At 44.2% G+C, this 27,711-nt stretch overlaps 3 non-coding genes across 3 annotated transcripts; all 3 read left to right on the forward strand.

Moving 5' to 3' along the window:
* Window positions 1-5,505: 5,505 nt before the first annotated feature.
* Window positions 5,506-5,587, forward strand: trnan-guu (transfer RNA asparagine (anticodon GUU)). The gene has a single exon. It is a non-coding gene; the product is annotated as a tRNA-Asn (tRNA).
* Window positions 5,588-17,614: 12,027 nt separating this feature from the next.
* Window positions 17,615-17,703, forward strand: trnas-aga (transfer RNA serine (anticodon AGA)). The gene is given in 2 exon segments: window positions 17,615-17,650; window positions 17,668-17,703. It is a non-coding gene; the product is annotated as a tRNA-Ser (tRNA).
* A 5,523-nt stretch (window positions 17,704-23,226) lies between these two features.
* Window positions 23,227-23,299, forward strand: trnaf-aaa (transfer RNA phenylalanine (anticodon AAA)). Its single transcript has one exon. It is a non-coding gene; the product is annotated as a tRNA-Phe (tRNA).
* Window positions 23,300-27,711: the final 4,412 nt, after the last annotated feature.

The following is a 27,711-nucleotide window of genomic DNA, read 5'->3' on the forward strand; positions in this document are numbered from 1 at the left end:
TAATTGAAAAAAAAATTCTGAAGAAATGCATGAACTAAATAAAAAGGAGAGAGAAATAAATACTGACAAAATAGATGGCAGCATTTGGAAGGTAAAAAGATTTCAGTTTGATTACTGATGAGTGAGGAATATATCACACTTTGGAGCTTCTGGAAGTGGATTTACTGATAGTCTGGGGAATTGATAGGAAACTGCTTCATAGTTGGTGGAACAAATTCCCGCCCTTGGAGTGGAGCCAACAGCTGCATCCGTCCAATAACAGACAGAGCCGAAGTACTGTATCAGGCCTTGTTAGCTCAGTTGGTAGAGCATGAGACTTTTAATCTCAGGGTCTTGGATTTGAGACCCTTGTTGTGTGGTTGTTCTTCCCTTTTTCAGTCTTCATCAGCAGAGAGTTCAAGGAGTGTTTGAAATTAAATTCAACAACATCACCAGATTTCAACTACTCCCCCCCCCCCGCCCCCTCCCAGTGTAGTTGACAGGACTCTCAACCTCTGCCTGCCCCCTTCCCCTCCCTCCCAGAACTGCGACAGGGTGCCCCTTGTCCTCACTTTCCACCCCACCTGCCTGCACATCCAAAGGATCATCCTCCACCATTTCCTGCACCTCCAGCGTGATGCCACCACAAAACGCATCCTCCCATCCCCTGTCAACATTGTGAAGGGATTGTCCCCTCCGTGAGACCCTGGTCCACTCCTCCATTACCCCCGATACCTTGTCCCCTTCCCAAGGCACCTTCCCATGCAATCGCAGGAGATACAATACCTGCCCTTTTCCCTCCTCTCTGCTCATTAGCTAAAGCCCCAAACACTCCTTTTAGGTGAAGCAGCGATTTACTTGTACTTCTTTCAATTATGTATACTGTATTCACTGCTCACAATGCGGTCTCCTCTAAACTGGGGAGACCAAACGCAGATTAGGTGGAACACCTCTGCTCAGGCCGAAAGCATGACCCTGAGCTTCTGGTTGCTTGCCATTTCAACACTCCCCCCTGCTCTCATGTCAACATTTCTGTCTTTGGTCTGCTCCAGTGTTCCAGTTAAAATCAACCCAAGCTCGAGGAGCAGCACCTGACCTTTTGATTCGGCACTCTACAGCCTTGTGGATTGAACATTGTGTTCAATAACATCAGAGCATGACTGGTGTCAGGCAACCACAAGCATTAACACACTCTTTGCCTTTGTCCCAGGACAGCTTTGTTATTTAATCTCTCCTGCCCTCTGCCCTATCAAACACCTTCCCCTTTGTTCTCTCCCATATGCCCCTCCCCTTCACTTGTTTAAAACCTAATTCTTTTCTAACCAGTGTCAGTTCTGATGAAAGGACACAGATCAGCACAGTGGTGCAGTGGTTAGCACCGCCACCTCGCAGCTCTAGGGACCTGGGTTCGAGTCCTAGTACAGCCTGTGTGGAGTTTGCAAGTTCTTCCTGTGTCTGAGTGGGTTTTCTACGGTTTCCTCCCATAAGCCAAAAGTCTTGCAGGTTGATAGGCAAACTGGCCATTATAAATTGTCAGTAGTACAGGTAGGTGGCAGGGAAATTTAGGAACAGGTGGGGATGTTTGGTAGGAATATGGGATAAGTGCAGGATTAGTATAAATGGGTAGCTGATGTTCAGCACAGACTCGGTGGGCCGAAGGGCCTGTTTCAGTGCTGTATCTCTAATCTAATCTAACCAGAAACATTAACTCTGTTTCTCTCACCACAGATGCTGCCAGAGCTATTGAGTATTTCCAGCACTTTTTGTTTTTATTTCAGATTTCCAGCATCTGCAGTATTTTGCTTTTATTGTGTCAGAAAGTCTTTCCTTGATTCGGGACTCTGACCTCGCTCCAGAATCTCTCTGCTAAAGATTGAACTTTATCTCATTTCACTCACAGCTCAGGGTCAGTGTGGCACAGTGGGACTTCTGGCTGTCTCCCACTTCACAATCCATCAGTACTGAGAAAACAATGGCGAATATTACTCACATGTTGTGTTCTGTAACTTTTTACAAACACTTCAATGTATATATTGTCTTCCAAAGCAGTGACAGAATGGTGGCTTTAGTGTGTTGTTGAAATAGCTTTGTTGAGTTCGTGCTGTGCTAACAGTTAAACAGTTCTTGGTTCAATCCCAGGTTTTGGCACTTTCAACCTCTCCTGTGTCTTTTTCTTTGGCTCCAATTGTCAAGCTGCATGATTTACTCTGAAATTAGCACCAGAGAACCAAGGCACCAGCGAGCATGAGGAGCTGAAATTAGCACAGATCAAATCCACGTAATATTTCTGACTGAAGATGGTTGCAAATGCTTCAGCTTCATCTTTTGCACTGACATGCTCAGCACCACCATCATTGAGGATGTGAATGTTTTTGGAGCCTCCTCATCTTGTTAGTTATTTAATTATCCACCACCATTCACGACTGGATGTGACAGGACTGTGGAGCTGTGATCTGATCCTGAGGGAGATATCTGTGCGTGGAGTGGCGGGATGTATGGAGAGTGATCCTGAAGAGGGTGTCCGAGCCTGGAGTGGAAGCTTTCCGTGGAGGTGCAGGAGTAGGCCATACAGCCCCAGTGTTTTATAAAGGTTTAGCACAACTTATTTGCTTTTACTCTATGCCTCTATTAATAAAGCCAAGTGTCCTGTTTGCTCTTCGCAACCTTTTCAAACCTTGATCAAAAAAGATTGGTGTACATTGTCTCATTCTTCCTCCCAAACTGTATCACTTCACAATTCTCTGTGTAAAATTTTATCTGTTGTGTGAAAGCCCATTTTACCAGTGTGTTTAAGTTCCTCTGAAGTGTGTTACTGTCACTGGCATAGGACGCAATTCACGAGCATTCTTTGATGCTATCTCCATGGAAAGAGCAATCTTACACACTAGCTCAAATTGGGATTTTGTTTGTTTAGTATCTTTTCTCATCCACCAATATAAGCACAAATCTGTCTCATAATGTACGGTCTAAGAATGTGCCAATGTTGCAATGTGGTGATAAATTCTTCAGTGTCACAATGTACTCACCAACTGTTACACTACTTTTCTGATTTCTGGATCCAAGTTTGTAGCTTTCCGCGATCTCTAGTGGCTTAGGGTTGAGCCTCACTTCAACGAAGAAACGGAAAATTATGATTTAAAGATTACACTGTCAAGCATTCACATCTCTGTCTTCTCCTGAACCTCGAGTTCAAATTTGTTTGTGACGTTGAGTCACACGTTAAGACAGCACAGTCTTTGTCTTTGTGAAGGGATTGATTTGGGAATGGCTGTTTGAAACTGTCCCTTCTTGCGCAGAAATTCAGTGCAAATACTTAATCACTCACAATTTCCTTGAGAGAAATTTGTTCACAATCGCATTCGACACGGAAACTGCCTCAGCATTAATCTCACTGAAGCAGAATGTGACCGTGTTGTGTGTTTCAGAATGTTGGTGCCGTTATTTGTCGCTTTTAACCGAGACTGGGAGACAGGGCAAGGTTCATCCGAGTTTGGAATATATTATCATTCAGGAGGAAGAAAAATCAACAGGAACCAAATAAGAAAACCCAGTCTCCAGATTTGAGAATCTGTAGATCCGCTTTGGGAAAGTGAATCAGAGCAGAATGAAGGGTGAACAGTCCAACTGCCCAGAAGAGATGAAGACACATCTCAGTCAACACATTCCCCTGGTTTATGATGCTGGAACATTCCTCACACAGAAATGATTCAACCCAATGACAAACATTCTTACAGCTGATAATTTATGCTACTGATTAAAGGACTGTCTCATGTGGTTACCGAGTGACGATGAGAAGATATTAAACTTTGTTCTATTCAATCCAGCTGTGATGAAGTTTGAATTTTTCTACCTTTTATAAACAGTATTTGAAGGGTCTCGGTAACAATGTTCAGTGTTGATGAGAGTGGGGTCTGGGTGAGAAGCTGCTGAGTGAGACAGGGTCAGGACTGGATGCAGGAAGTTCTCTGACAGTCTCCCTCTATCTCTCGAATGGGTTTGAGTTGATTTACGACTGGTAGCTTTTATTTTCCTTTTCTTATTTAGAGATACAGCACTGAAACAGGCCCTTCGGCCCACCGAGTCTGTGCCAACCAGCAACCACCCATTTATACTAATCCTACATTAATCCCATATTCTGTACCACATCCCCACCATTCTCCTACCACGTACCTACACAAGGGACAATTTACAATGGCCAATTTATCTATCAACCTGCAAGTCTTTTGGAGGTGGAAAGAAACCTGAGCACCCGGCGGAAACCCACACAGACACAGGGAGAACTTGCAAACTCCACACAGGCAGTACCCAGAACTGAATCCTGGTCGCTGGAGCTGTGAGGCTGTGGTGCTAACCATTGCGCCACTGTGCTGCTGTTGGTGTTTTGATAAATGAAGGAAGTTCCCTCCACCCATTTTTTTTGGACAGACAGTGTGGTATAAGGATGTAAAGGGTTAATGCTGAAGATAGTGGGATCAACCCCTCCCACTGTCAGAGTGATGATGTAACAGTCACATGAGATGAAGTTTGGGAGAAGAGAGAGCAGCACCAAGGATATTGTGTAAATTAGAAAAGAGTTCTTAGTTCTTTCAGCAGGAACTGTGTCCAGAAAATATCGAGAACCTCACAATTTTATTATTCAGGAATAGGAACACAGATATTAATTCCAAGTGACATTTCTGGGACCAATTAACAAAAAAAGTAGAGAATAATATTGCTCACTGATTGAAATCCCCCAGTGAGGAGACAGTTAAACAGGTGATCTGTTGGGGCATCCTTCGATCCAAGGTTTCAGCAACATTTAATCTCCATTTTTGGTGAAATTCTCTGTTATTTGCAATTTTTTTTATCAGCTTTGATGGGCGAGTGAAAAAACTGAAAAAATTGAACAGTTCCATCCTTTCTTTTCTTCCTTCTTCTCTTCTTTCCATCAGTTTCTCTTTTCTGTCCCAGATCAATATAATGATGAGTATCCCAATTTAATCTGCTGTTTCTGGTGTTTTATCCATTCCAATCAAAATTTCAACATTCCAATCAAATCTATTTGTTATTCCACAGTGTCTCTCCATGTGTTTTATTCTGTTGTATTCTCTCACAGTCTGTTTGATGATCAATGTTACATCTCACTCTCTGTTCTGGTGAAGATCAGAAGCAGTGATATCTGTTTACACCACCCGACAAGTCGGCCTGAGGCTGTGCCTCGCTGATCATGTGGAGTTAAAGCAATTCTTCCAGTCAGTTAGTTCAGTTTTCATTTCATGACAAATTCGGTCATCATGACTTTGTCAGTGACCTAATGGTTCAGGTGTCTGAGTGATGTTAATCATGATGTGATGAAATGATTGTATGTTCCAGTCTTTCCGTGGTGGGTTTTCACACTGAGTAGAAACGTGTTGGACATGGTCTGGAAATGTTTCACACCGCTCCATTCCCAACTTCATTTACTGACAGAAGATATATTTCCATCATTACACAGCTGGCTGCACAGCCAGAAGCTGTGCTGAAGGTGACAGCTATGTTTGTTCAACTGACAAGGTGGACGAGAGATTAAGGCGATGGACTGTTAATCCATTGTGCTTTGCACACGTGGGTTCGAATCCCATTCTTGTCGCTAGTTTATGAACTGTGCAGCGTATTGTTTATGTGTCAAGTCAGCCTCGAAACCTGTTCTTGTCAATGTCCAGACAGTGATTCGAGAATTGGTTATACTTTATTAAAATTGAGACAGACAATTGGAATTCTTCACCCAAACTGCACTGGAATGAAGATCAAATAGGGATCACGAAACGGAGCAGGATTTTTCCTCCCCTCCTTCCTTCCATCTTTACTTTTTCTGGATTTGCACCAAGTGAAAGACAAATGGGAAAAGCAAATGGCGAGGGAGCAGATGCAGAAAATTATCCTTTGGCAAGAAATTTATTTTCAAATCTTCTTGATAGATTAAGTGAGTGAGCAATGCTTTGGCAGATGGAGTTTAAAATGAGGGGTCATCTACTACCTACTACCAAGATTAGAGTGTTTTTTTGTAAGAGGTGAGATGTTAGAAACGGCGGAGGAGCAGAGACCCGAATACTGAATTAATAAAAGCTAGTGGACTGGTAGAAAATAATGTGAAAAGTGAACCGAATCTGAAGATTGGAACTCATGTTGCAGTGATATAAAGCTCTGTGCTCCTGAAGTAAACGTCCAAGCCCAGATTATGGGGAATCTGTGGAGAGTGATTTGGCTTTTATTCATTCTTGGGTGTGAGTATCGCTGGCAAGGCTGGCATTTATTGCCCATCCCTAATTGCCCTTGAGAATGTGGTGGGGAGCTGCCTTCTTGAACTGCTGCAGTCAATGTGGTGTAGGAACACCCACAGTGCTATTGTGGAGGGAGTTCCAGGATTTTGACCCAGCAACAGTGAAGAAATGGTGATATAGTTCCAAGTCATGATGGTGAGTGACTTGGAGGTGAACCTGCAGGTGGTGGTGTTCCCATGCATCTGCTGCCCTTGTCCTTCGAGGTGGTAGTGGTCACGAGTTTGGAAGGTGCTGTTGAAGGATACTTGCTGCAGTGCATATGGAGATGGTACACACAGCAGCCACTGTTTACAGGTTTTGGAGGGATTAAATGTTTAAGGTGGCGTGTTAGGTGCCGATCAAGTGCGCTGCTTTGTCCTGGATGGTGTTGAGCTTCTTGAGTGTTGTTGAGTGGGATGTATTCCATCACACTCCTGACTTGTGCCTTGTAGATGGTGGACAGGATTTGGGGTGTCAGGAGGTGAGATACTTGCTGCAGAATTCGTAATCTCTGACCTGCGCTTATAGCCACAGCATAGATGTGACTGGTCTAGTTACGTTTCTGGTCAAGATGTTGATGGTGGGGGATTTAACGATGATAATGCTTCTGAATATCAAAAGGTAGATTTTTTTTCTCTCTCATTGGAGATGTTCACTGCTTGGCACTTGTGTGGCCAGAAGGTTGCTTGTCACTTATCAGCTCAAGCCTGAATGTTGTTCAGGTCTTGCTGCTTGCAGGCACAGACTGCTTCAGTATCTGAAGAGTTGTGAGTCATCATCTAACATTCCCACTTCTGACTTATGTTGAAGAGAAAGTCGTCAATGAAACAGCTGGGATGTTTGGGTCTAGGACACGACCCTGAGAAACTCTTGAGGCAATGTCTTGGGCTGAGATGATTGGCCTCCACGAACCACAACATCTTGTTTTGGGCGAGGTATGACTTCAACAAGTGGAGAGTTTTCCCCCTGATTCCCATTGACTTCAATTTTGCTGGGGATCCTTGATGCCACACTCACTCAAGGGTAATCACTCTCACCTCTCCTCTGGAATTCCACTCTTTCGTCTCTGCTTGGACCAACCTGCAATGAGATCATACGAACATAAAATCAGAAGAACTAATAGCAGGAGTAGGCCATTTGGCCCCTCGAGCTTGCTCCGCCATTCAATAAGATCATGGCTGAACTGATCATGACCTCAACCCCACTTTCTTGCCTGCCCACCTAACCCTTGGCTCTCTTGTAGGTAAAAGTCTTGAAGACATTCAATGACCCAGCCTCCACTGCTCTGCCGTAAAGAATTCCAAAGATTAATGACCCACTGAGAGAAGAAATTCCTTCTTAAATGAAAAACCCCTAATTCTGAAACTGTGTCCCCTAGTTCTAGATTCCACCACGAGAGGAAACATCCTCTCAGCATCTACCCTGTCAAGCCCCCTCAGAATCTTATATGTCTCAATACGTTCACCTTTCATTTTTCTCAACTACAATGAGTATCAGTCCATCCTGCTCAGCTTTCCTCATAGGACAACACCTTCATCACAGGAATCAATCCAATGAACCTTCTCTCAACTGCCTCCAATGCAAGTATATCCCTCCTTAAATAAAGAGACAAAAACTGTACACAATACTCCAGGTGTGGTTTCACCAGCACCATGTACATTTGTAGCAAGACTTCTCTACTTTTATGCTCCATCCCCCTTGCAATAAAGGGTAACATTCCATTTGCCTTCCTAATTATTTGCTGTACCTGCATGGTAACTTTTTGTGATTCATGTACGAGGACACCCAGATCCTTCTACACCGCAGCATTCTGTAATCTCTCACAATTTAAATAATATTTTCCTTTTCTATTCTTCCTACCAAAGTGGATAACCTCACATTTTCCAATATTCTCCTCTATCTGCCAAATTATTTCCTGGAGCTGAGAGACCCTGGCAGAACCTAAACTGAGCATCAATGATCAGATTATTGCTACATGTGTGGTGCTTGATAGCACTTTTGGTGACATCTTCCATCACTTTGCTGATGATTGATAGTCGACTGATGGGGTGGCAATTGGTCAGATTGGATTTGTCCTGCATTTTTTTTATGGAGAGGGCACACTTGGACAATTTTCCACATTGTCAAGTAGATGCCTGTGTTGTAGCTCTACTGGAACAGCTTGGCTGAGGGTGCAGCTAGTTCTGGAGCACAAGTCTTCGGTACTAGAGCCGGAATGTTGTTAGGGCCCATAGTCTTTGCTGTATCGAGTGCCTTCAGCTGTTTCTTGCCATTATGTGGAGTGAAGCAAATTGGCTGAAAACTGGAAGCTGTGATGCTGGGGACCTCAAGAGGCCGAGATGAATCATCCACTGAACAATTTCTGACTGAAGATGGTTTCAAATGCTTCAGCTTCACCTTTTGCACTGACGTGCTCGGCTCCACCAACATTGAGGATAGGAATGTTTTTGGGCCCTCCTCATCTGGTTCGTTATTTAATTGTCCACCACCATTCATGACTGGATACCTAGTTTCTCAGGGCAGTGTCCGAGGCCCAACCATCCTCAGCTGTTTCATTGATGGCTTTCTCTTCAACATAAGTCAGAAGTGGGGCCTGGGATAGTGAGGAGAGAGGAGGTAAATGGGCAGGTATTACACCTCCTGCGATTGCAGGGGAAGGTGCCATGGGATGGGGACGAGGTGGTGGAGGTAATGGAGGAGTGGACCAGGTTGTCGCGGAGGGAACGATCCCTTCGGAATGCTGACAGGGAAAGGGAGGGGAAGATGCGTTTGGTAGTGGCATCACGCTGGAGGTGGCAAAAATGGCAGAGGATGATCCTTTGGATATGGAGGCTGATGGGGTGGAAAGTGAGGACAAGGGGAACCCTGTCACGGTTCTGGGAGGGAGGGGAAGGGTTGAGGGCAGAAGTACGGGAAATGGGCCGGACACGGTTGAGGGCCCTGTCAACAACAGTGGGGGGGATTCCTCGGTTGAGGAAAAAGGAGGTCATACCAGAAGCACCGTCATGGAAGGTAGCATCATCAGAGCAGCTGAGTCGAAGACGAAGAAACCTGGAGAATGGAATGGAGTCCTTACAGGAGGTAGGGTGTGAAGAAGTGTAGTCGAGGTAGCTGTGGGAGTCGGTGGGCTTATAATGGATATTGGGAGACAACCTATTCCCAGAGATGGAGACAGAGAAGTCGAGGAAGGGAAGGGAAGTGTCAGAGATGGACCACGTATGGGTGAGAGAAGGGTGGAAATTGGAAGCAAAGTTGATAAAGTTTTCCAGTTCGGGGCGGGAGCAGGAAACGGCACCGATACAGTCATCAATGTACCGGAAAAAGAGTTGGGGGAGGGGGCCTGAGTAGGGCTGGAACAAAGAATGCTCGACATATCCCACAAAAAGACAGGCATAACTAGGACCCATGCGGGTACCCATAGCGACACCTTTTACTTGAAGGAAGTGCGTGGAGTTGAAGGAGAAGTTGTTCAATGTGAGAACACGTTCAGCCAGGCGGAGGAGGGTGGTGGTGGATGGGGACTGGTTGGGCCTCTGTTCCAGGAAGAAGCGGAGAGCCCTCAAACCATCCTGGCGGGGGATGGAGGTGCAGCGCGATTGGACGTCCATAGTGAAGAGGAGGCGGTTGGGACCAGGAAACTGGAAATTGTCAAAATGACGTAAGGCGTCAGAAGAGTCATGGATGTAGTTGGGAAGAGACTGGACCAGCGGAGAAAAGATAGAGTCAAGAAAGGAAGAAATAAGTTCAGTGGGGCAGGAGCAGGCTGACACAATGGGTCTGCCGGGACGTACCCGTTTGTAGATTGTGGGAAGGAGGTAGAAGCTGGCTGTCCGGGGTTGCGGGACGATGAGGTTGGAAGCTGAAGAGGGAAGCTCTCCAGAGGAGATTAGGTCAGTGACAGTCCTTTGGACGGTGGCTTGATTTTCGGTGATGGGGTCATGGTCCAGAGGGAGGTAGGAAGAAGTGTCTGTGAGTTGGCGCTGAGCCTCTGCAAGGTAGAGGTCGGTACGCCATACAACAACAGCACCACCCTTGTCTGCAGGTTTGATGACCATGTCGGGGTTGGACCTGAGAGAACGCAGTGCCTCAAGATCAGAGGGGGACAGGTTAGAGTGAGTGAGGGGGGCAAAGAAATTGAGATGACAAATGTCTAGCCGACAGTTTTCAATGAAGAGATCAAGAGCGGGTAAGTGGCCAGGGGGAGGGGTCCAAGTAGAGGGAGAATGCTGGAGGTGGGTGAATGGGTCTGCTGGTCGGGAGGAGGACTCCTGGTCAAAGAAGTGAGCCTGGAGGCGGAGAAATATTTTCTAGATACAGCCCGAGGGGATTTCCATGGATCCAGTCCCTCACTTCACCTTGGTGGGGGTACCTTACACAGTGGTCTTCCCCAGTGAACCTTTGCAGCGGCTGCCCCAAGATGTAGTGCGTCCCTCAGCACGTAGTCTTGGACCTTGGAACGTGCCAGTCTGCAACATTAGGTCGTGGACAACTCTTTGCGCTGGAAGACCAGCAAGTTTCGGGCAGACCAAAGGGCGTCTTTCACCCAATTGATAGTCCTTCAGCAGCAGTTGATGTTCATCTCGGTGTGCATCCCTGAGAACAGCCTGGAGAGCACAGACTCCTGTGTTACACAGCTGCTTGGGATGAACCGCGATAAAAACCACTGCATCTTTTTCGACACCTGCTTTGCAAAGACAGACAGGGCAGTCCTCTCTCCTCTGTCTTGTTTGTTTGCTGTTTTGAACCCTTTGCTGAGTCTATTAGGAAGGATGCAAGCAGAAAGGGGGGGTTATAATCTGAGGCAGTGGAGTCACTCAGGTTAAAACTTCCCTGTACCTGGATGACGTCGCCGTCTTTTGCTCGGATCTGCTGTCCGTTCGCAGACTGATCAGCATCTGCGACCAGTTCGAACTCGCCTCGGGAGCCAAAGTTAACCACGGCAAGTGCGAGTCCATGTTCTTTGGGAACTGGGCTGACCGATCCTTTGTCCCCTTCACCATCAGGTCAGACTACCTGACGGTGCTGGGGTTATGGTTCGGAAGGGACGGGGCGTGCACCAAAACCTGGAAGTAGCGAGTAGCCAGGATACACCATAAGCTGAGTATGTGGGAGCAGCGATCTCTCTCCATTGTGGGTAAGAACCTGGTGATCAGGTGCGAGGCACTCACGTTGCTGTACGTGGTGCAGGTCTGGCCCAAACGCCACTCCTGTGCTGTGGCGATCACCCGAGCCATTTTCCGCTTCATATGGGGTTCCAAAATGGACCAGGTCTGGAGGGACATAATGTTCAAACCCCTGGATAAGGGCGGGAAAAATGTACCCAACGTCGCCCTCATCCTGATGACTACCTTCGTGTGCAGCTGCATCAAGCTGTGCGCAGATTCCCAGTACACAATCTCCAAGTGTCACTCCGTGCTGAGGTTCTATCTGTCCCCAGCGTTGTGAAGGATGGGCCTGGTCACATTGCCGCGGAATGCTCCATCCAGTTGGACCGTGCCGTACCACATATCCTTCGTGGGAAAGTTTCTGTGGAAAAACATCTTTGACCACCAATCCTTCAGGTAGTTGGCTGCACGGAATGTCCTCAAGGCCCTACAGGAAAAGGAGATGGTGGATCCAGTCGGATGGTTCCCCGAGCAAACTTCCAAAGTCATTTGGCGGAATGCCTCATCACCAGAACTTTCAAACAAGCACCAAGATGAAACTTGGCTGGTGGTGAGAAGAGCCCTCCCCATCAGATCCTTCCTGCACGCCCGAAGTCTCACCCCCTCCGCACAATGCCCTCGAGGTGGCTGTGGTGGGGAAGAGACAGTTGCCCACCTCTTTCTCTGAATTGCCTCCAATGCAAGTATATCCCTCCTTAAATAAGGAGACCAAAACTGTACACAGTACTCCAGGTGTGGTTTCACCAACACCCTGTACATTTGTAGCAAGACTTCTCCCCTTTTATACTCCATTCCCCTTTGTAACAAAGGGTAACATTCCATTTGCCTTCCTAATTATTTGCTCTAGCTGCATGCTAACTTTTTGTGATTCATGTACGAAGACACCCAGATCCTTCTATACCGCAGCAATCTGTAGTCTCTCGCAATTTAAATAATATTTAATTTATCTGTTCTTACTACCAAAGTGAATAACCTCACATTTTCCCACATTATACTCCAGCTTCCAAATGTTTGCCTGGATCCGAGAGGCCGTGGCGGAATCGAAACTGAGCATCGATGAGCAGTTTATTGCTAAATGCGTGGTGATTGATATCACTGTTGATGACATCTTCCATCACTTTGCTGATGATTGATAGTAGACTGATGGGGCGGTAATTGGTCAGATTGGATTTGTCCTGCTTTTTTTTATGGACAGGGAACACCTGGGCAATTTTCCACATTGTCGAGTAGCTGTTTGTGTTGTAGCTCAAAAAAAATTATCTTAATAAATTATCGGCTGTAAGCACGTTTGTCATCGGGTTGAATAACTTCTGTGTGAGGAATGTTCCAGCATCATAAACCAGGGGAATGTGCTGACTGAGCTGTGTCTTCATCTCTTCTGGGCAGTCGGACAGTTCACCCTTCATTCTGCTCTGATTCATTTTCCCAAAGCGGATCGACAGATTCTCACATCTGGAGACTGGGTTTTCTTGTTAGGTTCCTTTTGATTTTTCTTGCTCCTGAATGATAATATATGCCAACCTTGGATCAACCTTGCGTTGTGTCCCAGTCTTGGTTAAGAGCGACACATAACGGCACCAACACTCTGAAACAAACAACACAGTCACACTTTCCTTCAGTGAGATTAATGTTGAGGCGGTTTCCAAGTCGAATGCAATTGTGAACAAATTTCTCACGAAGAAATTGTGGGTGATTTGAGTATTTGCACTGAATTTCTGTGCAAGGAGGGGCAGTTTGAAACAGCCATTCCGAAATCACTTCCTTCACAAAGACAAAGACTGTGCTGTCTTAACGTGTCACTCAACTTCACAAACAAATTTGAACTCGAAGTTCAGGAGAAGACAGAGTGGTGAATGATTGATCGTGTAATCTTTGGATGAGAAAAGATACTAAACATACAAAATCCAACATTTGAGCTAGCGTGGAAGATTGATCTTTCCATGGAGATGTTCACTGGAATACTGGAACAGGCCCAAGACAGAAATGTTGACATGAGAGCAAGGGGGAGTGTTGAAACGGCAAGGAACCAGAAGCTCGGGGTCATGCTTTCGGACTGAGCAGAGGTGTTCGACATAATCTGCGTTTGGTCTCCCCAATTTGGAGGAGACTGCAATGTGAGCAGCGAATACAGTACACTAAATTGAAAGACGTACAAGTAAATCGCTGCTTCACCTGAAAGGAGTGTTTGGGCTTTAAATAATGAGCAGAGAGGAGGGAAAAGGGTAGGTGTTATATCTCCTGCGATTGCATGAGAAGGTGCCTTGGGAAGGGGATGAGGTGTCAGGGATAATGGAGGAGTGGACCAAGGTGTCGTGGAGGGAACGATCCCTTCGGAATGCTGACAGGGGAGGGAAGGATGCGTTTGGTGGTGGCATCACGCTGGAGGTGGTGGAAATGGTGGAGGATGATCCTTTGGATGTGGAGGCAGGTGGGGTGGAAAGTGAGGACAAGGGGAACCCTGTCGCAGTTCTGGGAGGGAGGGGAAGGGGGAAGGCAGAGGTTGAGAGTCCTGTCAACTACACTGGGACGGTGGGGGGGAGGGGGGAGGACAGAGGTTGTGGGTCCTGTCAACTACACTGGGACGGGGGTGGGGGGGGGGGGGCCGTTGAAATCTGGTGATGTTGTTGAATTTAATTTCAAACACTCCTTGAACTCTCTGCCGATGAAGACTGAAAAAGGGAAGAACAACGACACAAGGGTCTCAAATCCAAGACCCTGAGATTAAAAGTCTCATGCTCTGCCAACTGAGCTAACAAGGCCTGATACAGTACTTCTACTCTGATACAGTAAATCCACTTACAGAAGCGTGAGATGCTGGCTCTCCCCGGAGCAATCTAGTCAGTTCCACTCAGCAGCTCGATCCCTTTCCTCCTGCAAGTTTCTTTCCTTCTAGTATCCATCCAATTTCCTTTTCAAATCATTGATTGTCTCTGCTTCCACCACACTCGTGGGCCAAGACATTACCACCCACAACATAAAAAATTCCACCTCATCAAGGATGGGAAATACTTACATCTTCTATATTTGCTTATTCTCTATTTCTATGAGAATAGACTGGCAGTCAACATGAAAGGAAACCCAAAAATCTTCGAGCAGCATGTAAATGATAAGTGGGTAGTAAGAGGTTGAGTCGGGCCTATTAGGGACAAAAAGGATAATATAAGCTTAGAGGTGCAGGGCAATGTTAATCTACTTAATGAGTACTTTGCATCAGTGATCACTAAGGAAGTGGAATTTGACAAAATATCAGTTGAAGTGAAGAAAGTAGAGGCAATGGAGAGAGTACAAATTATGAGAGGGAGGTACTAAAAAGGCTGGCTGTGCTTAGGGAAGATAAATCACCTGGTCCGGATGGCTCACATCCCAGGTTGTGAAAGGAAATGCGGATGCAGATAAAGCAAGGGCTTGCTATAATCTTCCAATCTTCCCTGGATACGGGGGAGGTGCCAGAGGATTAAACAGTGGCAAATGCGACACCCTTATTCAAGAAAGGGTGTAACGACAGTCCGGGTAACTACAGGCTAGTTAGATTAACAGCAGCGGTGGGTAAGGTTTTAGAAAGAATAATCAGGGTAAAAAATCAACAGTCACTTGGAGAGGTTCGAGTTAATTAAGGAGAGTGAGCATGGATTTATAAATGGGAGTTCATATTTGACTAATCAAACTGCATTTTTTGATGAACTAACAGAGCAGGTTGATGAAGGGAATGCAGTGGATGTTGTTTATATGGATTTTAAGGAAGCGTTTGACAAGGTACCACAGAAAAGGGCGGTTAACAAAATTGAGGTTCGTGGTATAGGAGGGTCAGTGTCCAATTGGATAGAAAATTGGTTGAAGGACAGAAAACAGCGAGTCTTATTAAATGGTTCTTTGTCAGACTGGAGGATAGTCGACAGTGGTGTTCCCCAAGTGTCAGTGCTAGAACCACTGCTTTTTCTGCTCAAGGTAATTGACTTGGATCTTGGAATACAGAGTAGAATCTCAAAATATGCCGATGACACCAAACTTGGAGGAGCGGCAAACAGTGAGGATGATATCAACTGCCTGCAACAGGACAGTGATAGGCTAGCAGAATGGGCAGACAGGTGGCTGATGGAATTTAATAGTGACAAGTGTGAGGTGATGTATTTTGGCATAAGGAATAGGGAGAGGCAATATATACTTAATGGCACAGTTCTAAAGAGTGTGCTGGAATATAGGGACTTGGGGTTCATGTGCATCAATCTTTGAAGGTGGAAAGTCATATTGCGAGAGTGATTCGCAAAGCATATGGGATCTTGGGCTTTATAAATAGAGGCATTGAGTACAAAAGCAGGGAAGTTATGCTGAACCATTATAAAACTCTGGTTAGGCCCCAATTGGAGTGTTGCTTCCAGTTCTGCTCAGCAGACTTTAGAAAGAATGTGAGGGTCCTTGAGAGGACGCAGAGGCGATTTACCAGAATGGATCCAGGGATGGGGGATTTTAGTTACAAGGTTAGGTTGGAAAAGCTAGGATTATTCTGCTTATATCAAAGGAGATTAGTGGAGAATTGATAGAGGTGTAAAACACCTCTAGAGAACTGGCCATCCTGGACTGGGTATTGTGTAATGAGAAAGGATTAGTTAACAATCTTGTTGTGTGGGGTCCCTTGGGGAAGTGCGCCCATAATATGATAAAATTCTTCATTAAGATGGAGAGTGAGAGAGTTGATTCCGAGACTCGGGTCCTGAATCTAAACAAAGGAAACTATGAAGGTATGAGGCGGGAGTTGGCTATGATAGATTGGGGAACGTTACTTAAAGGGTTGACAGTGGATAGGCAATGGCTAGCATTTAAAGAGCGCATGGATGAATTACAACAATTGTTCATTCCTGTCTGTGCAAAAGTAAAACAGGAAGGGTGGCTCAACTGTGGCTTACAAAAGAAATTAAGGAAAGTATTAGATCCAAGGAGGAGAAATATAAAATGGTCAGAACAAGCAGAAAACCTGAAGATTGTGAGCAGTTTGGAATTTAGCAGAGGAGGACAAAAGGATTGATTAAGAAGGGGAAATAGAGTATGAGAGTAAGCTAGCAAAGAACATAAAAACTGACTGTAAAACCTTCTATAGATATGTGTAGAGTAAAAGATTAGTGAAGACAAATGTGGGCCCCTTACAGTCAGAAACGGGGGAATTTATAATGGGGAACAAAGAAATGGCAGACCAATTAAATACATACTTTGGATCTGTCTTCAGAAAGGAGGATACAAATTATCTCCCAGAAATGTTGGGGAACATAGGGTCTAGTGAGAAGGAGGAACTGTATGAAATCAATATTAGTAGGGAATGTTTGGGAAATTGATGGGATTGAAGGCCGATAAATCCCCAGGGCCTGATAATCTACATCCCAGAGTAATTAAGGAAGTATCCCTTGAAATAGCAGATGCATTTCTGGTCTTTTTTCAAAATTCTATCGACTCTGGAACCGTTCCAATGGATTGGACGGTAGTTAATGTAACTCCGCTATTTAGAAAAAGAGGCAGAAAGAAAACAGCGAATTATATACCGGTTAGCCTGACATCAGTCGTGGGGAAAATGCTGGAGTCCATTATAAAAGATGTAATAGCAGAGTGCAATAATAACTCGTCTCCACTCCCAGTATTTCTAAATCCCACACATTCACTATAATGTGAACAATTATTTCCTGTTGTGTCTCTCTCAGATTTGTAAACTTCACTGTATTGGAGTGAGGTGACATCTACTGGCGGGAGGCCAGATCTGCAATCAAGCAGCAGAAACTCCACAGTCTGTCAGGGTTAAAGAAACATTGCAATGTGAAGTGGTTTGATTGGGTAGATGGAGACATGATTCTTCTTGTGGTGGTGTCTGAAGCAAAGGCCAGAAATACAAAATTGTCATTAATAAAAGAAATGAGGAATTCATGAAAAATGTATTAACGTAATGAATGGTTAGAATGTGGATAGAATAGAAAGTGAGATTGGATGGACAGAAGCAGTCTGAAAGGATGGCTGAAAAAAAATGGTGAGTGCCCTGAAACATTAACTGTGTTTCTCACAGCACAGATGCTGCCAGAGCTGCTGAACATTTCCAGCACTTTCTGTTTTTATTTCAGCATTGCAGGATGTTGCTTTGATCTGAAAAAAAATGGATGATTTGATGGGAGGTTCCAGTGAAATTCCACAGCAGCTGATAAAGCTTGAATTGCCAGTGGCTCGTTGGTCTAGGGGTATGATTCTCGCTTAGAGAGTATGGTTAATTAACATGCGAGAGATCCTGGGTTCAAGTCCCGGACGAGCCCTGGTCTGCTGGCATTTTTAGATTAAGGTTATCTATTGGTTTCAGCCTTGCAGAAGTTGGAATTGACTTCCATCCGGAGCTGGCTTGAGGACCAGACAACTGGATTCAAAGAGCTTGTCGACAAAATTGCAATTAACTGAATGTCCAGATAGCCAAGTGGGAATACAAAGTTGTTGCTGTAATTGTGACCTGACTCCAAAAACAACAGGACTGGGTTCTGGACTGGAATGGAATGGAATTCTTCAGTGTTTCTGTTGTTTGGCTTGCATTGACTCATCGATTTTCTTGTTTTTCACTTTGTCGATGCCTTTGAATAATTGTGGATCCTTCTTCAGGGTGTCTTCTTTCACCAGGTAGTTCTGACCTCCGATGATGTTGATTGTAATCAGCTTCAATTCGCTGATAGTTTTGGAAGTGAGCAGATTTCCTTTGCTTGAGTCTACAACATGGAACTCAGTCTGACATGTGGACCCATGGGAGGATTTGAATGCCATCCCTGCGTTGGAGTTGCATCCATCCAATAAGAGACCGAGTTGAAGTGACAGTTCTGTCAGTCGAATATGAGACTTTTAATGGCAGGGTTGTGAGTTTGATTGCCATTCTGTTTTTCCCTTTTTTAAGGCTTCATGAGCAGAGAGTACAGGGAGTGTTTGAAATGAGCAAGTCTCGCTTTGATTCAGGGCTCTTACCTCTCAGCAGCATCTCACTATGAAAGATTGAATTTGATCTCATTTCATTCTCAGCTCGGGGTCTGTGCGGCTCAGTGGGACTTCTGGCTGTCTCCCGCTTCACAATCCATCAGTACTGAGAAAGCAATGGGGAATATTACTCACATGTTGTGTTCTTTAATTTTTTGGAAAACTTGAATGTATGTATTTTATTCCAAAACAAGGACACCAAGCGTCTGTTAATGTAGGGCTGAAATAGCTCAGTTAGGAGAGCGTTAGACTGAAGATCTAAAGTTCCCGGGTTCAATCCTGGGTTTTAGCAATTTCGCTTCCTTATGTGTCCCTTGCCTTGGTTCTGATTTTCCAGTTGCACAATTTACTTTGAGATTATTTACCAAGCACCAGTGGATTGAATTTGAGAAACAACACAGAATCATTTGCAACATAGAAGGTGGTCATTTGGCCTATCACGTCCATGCTGGCTCTCCCCGGAGCAATCTCGTCAGTTCCACTCACCAGCTCGATCCCTTTCCTCCTGCAAGTTTCTTTCCTTCAAGTATCCATCCAATTTCCTTTTCAAATCATTGATTGTCTCTGCTTCCACCACACTCGTGGGCCAAGACATTACCACCCACAACATAAAAAATTCCACCTCATCAAGGATGGGAAATACTTACATCTTCTATATTTGCTTATTCTCTATTTCTATGAGAATAGACTGGCAGTCAACATGAAAGGAAACCCAAAAATCTTCGAGCAGCATGTAAATGATAAGTGGGTAGTAAGAGGTTGAGTCGGGCCTATTACGGTCAAAAAGGATAATATAAGCTTAGAGGTGCAGGGCAATGTTAATCTACTTAATGAGTACTTTGCATCAGTGATCACTGAGGAAGTGGAATTTGACAAAATATCAGTTGAAGTGAAGAAAGTAGAGGCAATGGAGAGAGTACAAATTAGGAGAGGGAGGTACTAAAAAGGCTGGCTGTGCTTAGGGAAGATAAATCACCTGGTCCGGATGGCTCACATCCCAGGTTGCGAAAGGAAATGCGGATGCAGATAACGGAAGGGCTTGCTATAATCTTCCAATCTTCCCTGGATACGGGGGAGGTGCCAGAGGATTAAACAGTGGCAAATGCGACACCCTTATTCAAGAAAGTGTGTAAGGACAGTCCGGGTAACTACAGGCTAGTTAGATTAACAGCAGCGGTGGGTAAGGATTTAGAAAGAATAATCAGGGTAAAAAATCAACAGTCACTTGGAGAGGTTCGAGTTAATTAAGGAGAGTGAGCATGGATTTATAAATGGGAGTTCATGCTTGACTAATCTAACTGCATTTTTTGATGAACTTACAGAGCAGGTTGACGAAGGGAATGCAGTGGATGTTGTTTATATGGATTTTAAGGAAGCGTTTGACAAGATACCACATAAAAGGGCAGTTAACAAAATTGAGGTTCGTGGTATAGGAGGGTCAGTGTCCAATTGGATAGATAATTGGTTTAAGGACAGAAAACAGCGAGTCTTATTAAATGGTTCTTTGTCAGACTGGAGGATAGTCGACAGTGCTGTTCCCCAAGGGTCAATGCTGGAACCACTGCTTTTTTTGCTCAAGGTAATTGACTTGGATCTTGGAATACAGAGTAGAATCTCAAAATATCCCGATGACAACAAACTTGGAGGAGCGGCAAACAGTGAGGATGATATGAACTGCCTGCAACAGGACAGTGATAGGCTAGCGGAATGGGCAGACAGGTGGCAGATGGAATTTAATAGTGACAAGTGTGAGGTGATGTATTTTGGCATAAGGAATAGGGAGAGGCAATATATACTTAATGGCACAGTTCTAAAGAGTGTACTGGAATAGAGGGACTTGGGGTTCATGTGCATCAAGCTTTGAAGGTGGCAAGTCATATTGCGAGAGTGGTTCGCAAAGCATATGGGATCTTGGGCTTTATAAATAGAGGCATTGAGTACAAAAGCAGGGAAGTTATGCTGAACCATTATAAAACTCTGGTAAGGCCCCAATTGGAGTGTTGCTTCCAGTTCTGCTCAGCAGACTTTAGAAAGAATGTGAGGGTCCTTGAGAGGACGCAGAGGCGATTTACCAGAATGGATCCAGGGATGGGGGATTTTAGTTACAAGGTTAGGTTGGAAAAGCTAAGATTATTCTGCCTATATCAAAGGAGATTGAGTGGAGAATTGATAGAGGTGTAAAACACCTCTAGAGAACTGGCCATCCTGGACTGGGTATTGTGTAATGAGAAAGGATTAGTTAACAATCTTGTTGTGTGGGGTCCCTTGGGGAAGTGCGCCCATAATATGATAAAATTCTTCATTAAGATGGAGAGTGAGAGAGTTGATTCCGAGACTCGGGTCCTGAATCTAAACAAAGGAAACTATGAAGGTATGAGGCGGGAGTTGGCTATGATAGATTGGGGAACGTTACTTAAAGGGTTGACAGTGGATAGGCAATGGCTAGCATTTAAAGAGCGCATGGATGAATTACAACAATTGTTCATTCCTGTCTGTGCAAAAGTAAAACAGGAAGGGTGGCTCAACTGTGGCTTACAAAAGAAATTAAGGAAAGTATTAGATCCAAGGAGGAGAAATATAAAATGGCCAGAACAAGCAGCAAACCTGAAGATTGTGAGCAGTTTGGAATTTAGCAGAGGAGGACAAATGGATTGATTAAGAAGGGGGAAATAGAATATGAGAGTAAGCTAGCAAAGAACATAAAAACTGACTGTCAAAGCTTCTATAGATATGTGTAGAGAAAAAGATTAGTGAAGGCAAATGTGGGCCCCTTACAGTCAGAAACGGGGGAATTTATAATGGGGAACAAAGAAATGGCAGACCAATTAAATACATACTTTGGATCTGTCTTCACAAAGGAGGATACAAATTATCTCCCAGAAATGTTGGGGAACATAGGGTCTAATGAGAAGGAGGAACTGTATGAAATCAGTATTAGTCGGGAATGTTTGGGAAATTGATGGGATTGAAGGCCGATAAATCCCCAGGGCCTGATAATCTACATCCCAGAGTAATTAAGGAAGTGGCCCTTGAAATAGCAGATGCATTTCTGGTCTTTTTTCAAAATTCTATCGACTCTGGAACAGTTCCAATGGATTGGACGGTAGTTAATGTAACTCCGCTATTTAAAAAAAGAGGCAGAAAGAAAACAGCGAATTATATACCGGTTAGCCTGACATCAGTCGTGGGGAAAATGCTGGAGTCCATTATAAAAGATGTAGTAGCAGAGTGCAATAATAACTCGTCTCCACTCCTAGTATTTCTAAATCCCACACATTCACGATAATGTGAACAATTATTTCCTGTTGTGTCTCTCTCAGGTTTGTAAACTTCACTGTTTTGGAGTGAGGTGACATCTACTGGTGGGAAGCAAGAACTGCAATCAAGCAGCAGAAACTCCACAGTCTGTCAGGGTTTAAGAAACATTGCAATGTGAGGAAACAGCGAAGTGGTTTGATTGGGTAGATGGAGACACGATTCCACTTGTGGTGGTGTCTGAAGCAAAGGCCAGAAATACAAGATTGTCATTAATAAAAGAAATGAGGAATTCATGAAAAATGTAGTAACGTAGTGAATGATTAGAATGTGGATAGAATAGAAAGTGAGATTGGATGGACAGAAGCAGTCTGAAAGGATGGCTGAAACAAAAGGTGAGTGCCCTGAAACGTTAACTGTGTTTCTCACAGCACAGATGCTGCCAGAGCTGCTGAACATTTCCAGCACTTTCTGTTTTTATTTCAGCTTTTGCAGGATGTTGCTTTGATCTGAAAAAAAAATGGATGATTGGCTGGGGGGTTCCGGTGAAATTCCACAGCAGCTAATAAAACCTGACCTGTCAGTGGCTCGTTGGTCTAGGGGTGTGATTCTCGCTTAGGGAGTATGGTTAATTAACATGCGAGAGATCCCGGGTTCAAGTCCCGGACGAGCCCTGGTCTGCTGGCATTTTTAGATTAAGGTTATCTATTGGTTTCAGCCTTGCAAAAGGTGGAATTGACTTCCATCCGGAGCTGGCTTGAGGACCAGACAACTGGATTCAAAGAGCTTGTCGACAAAATTGCAATTAACGAAATGTACTGATAGCCAAGTGGGAAAAAAAGTTGTTGCTGTAATTGTGACCTGCCTCCAAAAACAACAGGACTGGGTTCTGGACTGGAATGGAATGGAATTCTTCAGTGTTTCTGTTGTTTGGCTTGCATTGACTCATCGATTTTCTTGTTCTTCACTTTGTCGATGCCTTTGAATAATTGTGGATCCTTCTTCAGGGTGTCTCCTTTCACCAGGTCGTTCTGACCTCCGATGATGTTGATTGTAATCAGCTTCAATTCGCTGATAGTTTTGGAAGTGAGCAGATTTCCTTTGCTTGAGTCTACAACATGGAACTCAGTCTGACATGTGGACCCATGGGAGGATTTGAATGCCACCCCTGCGTTGGAGTTGTATCCATCCAATAAGAGACCGAGTAGAAGTGACAGTTCTGTCAGTCGAATATGAGACTTTTAATGGCAGGGTTGTGAGTTTGAGTGCCATTCTGTTTTTCCCTTTTTTAAGGCTTCATGAGCAGAGAGTACAGGGAGTGTTTGAAATGAGCAAGTCTCGCTTTGATTCAGGACTCTTACGTCTCAGCAGCATCTCACTATGAAAGATTGAATTTGATCGGGGTCTGTGCGGCTCAGCGGCACTGCTGGCTGTCTCCCGCTTCACAATCCATCAGTACTGAGAAAGCAATGGGGAATATTACTCACATGTTGTGTTCTTTAATTTTTTGGAAAACTTGAATGTATGTATTTTCTTCCAAAACAAGGACAACAAGCCACTATTAATGTCGGGCTGAAATAGCTCAGTTGGGCGAGCGTTAAACAAAAGATCTAAAGGTCCCTGGTCCAATCCCGGGTTTCAGCAATTTTGCTTCCTTATGCGTCCCTTGCCTTGGTTCTGAATTTCCGGTTGCACAATTTACTTTGAAATTATTTACCAAGCACCAGTGGATTGAATTTGAGAAACAACACAGAGTCATTTACACCACAGAAGGTGGTCGTTTGGCCTATCACGTCCATGCTGGCTCTCCCCGGAGCAATCTCGTCAGTTCCACTCACCAGCTCGATCCCTTTCCTCCTGCAAGTTTCTTTCCTTCAAGTATCCATCCAATTTCCTTTTCAAATCATTGATTGTCTCTGCTTCCACCACACTCGTGGGCCAAGACATTACCACCCACAACATAAAAAAATCCACCTCATCAAGGATGGGAAATACTTACATCTTCTATATTTGCTTATTCTCTATTTCTATGAGAATAGACTGGCAGTCAACATGAAAGGAAACCAAAAAATCTTCGAGCAGCATGCAAATGACAAGTGGGTAGTAAGAGGTTGAGTTGGGCCTATTAGGGACAAAAAGGTTAATATAAGCTTAGAGGTGCAGGGCAATGTTAATCTACTTAATGAGTACTTTGCATCAGTGATCACTAAGCAAGTGGAATTTGACAAAATATCAGTTGAGGTGAAGAAAGTAGAGGCAATGGAGAGAGTACAAATTAGGAGAGGGAGGTACTAAAAAGGCTGGCTGTGCTTAGGGAAGATAAATCACCTGCTCCGGATGGCTCACATCCCAGGTTGCGAAAGGAAATGCGGATGCAGATAACGGAAGGGCTTGCTATAATCTTCCAATCTTCATTGGAAACGGGGGAGGTGCCAGAGGATTAAACAGTGGCAAATGCGACACCCTTATTCAAGAAAGGGTGCAAGGACAGTCCGGGTAACTACAGGCTAGTTAGATTAACAGCAGAGGTGGGTAAGGTTTTAGAAAGAATAATCAGGGTAAAAAATCAACAGTCACTTGGAGAGGTTCGAGTTAATTAAGGAGAGTGAGCATGGATTTATAAATGGGAGTTCATGCTTGACTAATCTAACTGCATTTTTTGATGAACTAACAGAGCAGGTTGATGAAGGGAATGCAGTGGATGTTGTTTATATGGATTTTAAGGAAGCGTTTGACAAGGTACCACATAAAAGGGCAGTTAACAAAATTGAGGTTCGTGGTATAGGAGGGTCAGTGTCCAATTGGATAGAAAATTGGTTTAAGGACAGAAAACAGCGAGTCTTATTAAATGGTTCTTTGTCAGACTGGAGGATAGTCGACAGTGGTGTTCCCCAAGGGTCAGTGCTAGAACCACTGCTTTTTTTGCTCAAGGTAATTGACTTGGATCTTGGAATACAGAGTAGAATCTCAAAATATCCCGATGACAACAAACTTGGAGGAGCGGCAAACAGTGAGGATGATATGAACTGCCTGCAACAGGACAGTGATAGGCTAGCAGAATGGGCAGACAGGTGGCAGATGGAATTTAATAGTGACAAGTGTGAGGTGATGTAAAGGAATAGGGAGAGGCAATATATACTTAATGGCACAGTTCTAAAGAGTGCACTGGAATAGAGGGACTTGGGGTTCATGTGCATCAATCTTTGAAGGTGGCAAGACATATTGCGAGAGTGGTTCGCAAAGCATATGGGATCTTGGGCTTTATAAATAGAGGCATTGAGTACAAAAGCAGGGAAGTTATGCTGAACCATTATAAAACTCTGGTTAGGCCCCAATTGGAGTGTTGCTTCCAGTTCTGCTCAGCAGACTTTAGAAAGAATGTGAGGGTCCTTGAGAGGACGCAGAGGCGATTTACCAGAATGAATCCAGGGATGGGGGATTTTAGTTACAAGGTTAGGTTGGAAAAGCTAGGATTATTCTGCCTATATCAAAGGAGATTGAGTGGAGAATTGATAGAGGTGTAAAACACCTCTAGAGAACAGGCCATCCTGGACTTGATATTGTGTAATGAGAAAGGATTAGTTAACAATCTTGTTGTGTGGGGTCCCTTGGGGAAGTGCGCCCATAATATGATAAAATTCTACATTAAGATGGAGAGTGAGAGAGCTGATTCCGAGACTCGGGTCCTGAATCTAAACAAAGGAAACTATGAAGTTATGAGGCGGGAGTTGGCTATGATAGATTGGGGAACGTTACTTAAAGGGTTGACAGTGGATAGGCAATGGCTAGCATTTAAAGAGCGCATGGATGAATTGCACCAATTGTTCATTCCTGTCTGTGCAAAAGTAAAACAGGAAGGGTGGCTCAACTGTGGCTTACAAAAGAAATTAAGGAAAGTATTAGATCCAAGGAGGAGAAATATAAAATGGCCAGAACAAGCAGCAAACCTGAAGATTGTGAGCAGTTTGGAATTTAGCAGTGGAGGACAAAAGGATTGATTAAGAAGGGGGAAATAGAGTATGAGAGTAAGCTAGCAAAGAACATAAAAACTGACTGTAAAAGCTTCTATAGATATGTGTAGAGAAAAAGATTAGTGAAGACAAATGTGGGCCACTTACAGTCAGAAACGGGGGAATTTATAATGGGGAACAAAGAAATGGCAGACCAATTAAATACATACTTTGGATCTGTCTTCACAAAGGAGGATACAAATTATCTCCCAGAAATGTTGGGGAACATAGGGTCTAATGAGAAGGAGCAACTGTATGAAATCAGTATTAGTAGGGAATGTTTGGGAAATTGATGGGATTGAAGGCCGATAAATCCCCAGGGCCTGATAATCTACATCCCAGAGTAATTAAGGAAGTGGCCCTTGAAATAGCAGATGCATTTATGGTCTTTTTTCAAATTTCTATCGACTCTGGAACAGTTCCAATGGATTGGACGGTTGTTAATGTAACTCCGCTCTTTAAAAAAAGAGGCAGAAAGAAAACAGCGAATTATATACCGGTTAGCCTGACATCAGTCGTGGGGAAAATGCTGGAGTCCATTATAAAAGATGTAATAGCAGAGTGCAAAAATAACTCGTCTCCACTCCCAGTATTTCTAAATCCCACACATTCACTATAATGTGAACAATTATTTCCTGTTGTGTCTCTCTCAGATTTGTAAACTTCACTGTATTGGAGTGAGGTGACATCTACTGGTGGGAAGCAAGAACTGCAATCAAGCAGCAGAAACTCCACAGTCTGTCAGGGTTAAAGAAACATTGCAATGTGAGGAAACAGCGAAGTGGTTTGATTGGGTAGATGGAGACACGATTCCACTTGTGGTGGTGTCTGAAGCAAAGGCCAGAAATACAAGATTGTCATTAATAAAAAAAATGAGGAATTCATGAAAAATGTAGTAACGTAGTGAATGATTAGAATGTGGATAGAATAGAAAGTGAGATTGGATGGACAGAAGCAGTCTGAAAGGATGGCTGAAACAAAAGGTGAGTGCCCTGAAACGTTAACTGTGTTTCTCACAGCACAGATGCTGCCAGAGCTGCTGAACATTTCCAGCACTTTCTGTTTTTATTTCAGCATTTGCATGATGTTGCTTTGATCTGAAAAAAAATGGATGATTGTCTGGGGGGTTTCAGTGAAATTCCACAGCAGCTAATAAAACCTGACCTTTCAGTGGCTCGTTGGTCTAGGGGTATGATTCTCGCTTAGGGATTATGGTTAATTAACATGCGAGAGATCCCGGGTTCAAGTCCTGGACGAGCCCTGGTCTGCTGGCATTTTTAGATTAAGGTTATCTATTGGTTTCAGCCTTGCAAAAGGTGCAATTGACTTCCAGACGGAGCTGGCTTGAGGACCAGACAACTGGATTCAAAGAGCTTGTCGACAAAATTGCAATTAACGAAATGTACTGATAGCCAAGTGGGAAAAAAAGTTGTTGCTGTAATTGTGACCTGACTCCAAAAACAACAGGACTGGGTTCTGGACTGGAATGGAATGGAATTCTTCAGTGCTTCTGTTGTTTGGCTTGCATTGACTCATCGATTTTCTTGTTCTTCACTTTGTCGATGCCTTTGAATAATTGTGGATCCTTCTTCAGGGTGTCTCCTTTCACCAGGTCGTTCTGACCTCCGATGATGTTGATTGTAATCAGCTTCAATTCGCTGATAGTTTTGGAAGTGAGCAGATTTCCTTTGCTTGAGTCCACAACATGGAACTCAGTCTGACATGTGGACCCATGGGAGGATTTGAATGCCACCCCTGCGTTGGAATTGTATCCATCCAATAAGAGACCGAGTAGAAGTGACAGTTCTGTCAGTCGAATATGAGACTTTTAATGGCAGGGTTGTGAGTTTGAGTGCCATTCTGTTTTTCCCTTTTTTAAGGCTTCATGAGCAGAGAGTACAGGGAGTGTTTGAAATGAGCAAGTCTCGCTTTGATTCAGGACTCTTACCTCTCAGCAGCATCTCACTATGAAAGATTGAATGTGATCGGGGTCTGTGCGGCTCAGCGGCACTGCTGGCTGTCTCCCGCTTCACAATCCATCAGTAC

This window comes from Heterodontus francisci, unplaced genomic scaffold, assembly GCF_036365525.1.
Source record: "Heterodontus francisci isolate sHetFra1 unplaced genomic scaffold, sHetFra1.hap1 HAP1_SCAFFOLD_121, whole genome shotgun sequence".
Taxonomy (NCBI): Eukaryota; Metazoa; Chordata; class Chondrichthyes; order Heterodontiformes; family Heterodontidae; genus Heterodontus; species Heterodontus francisci.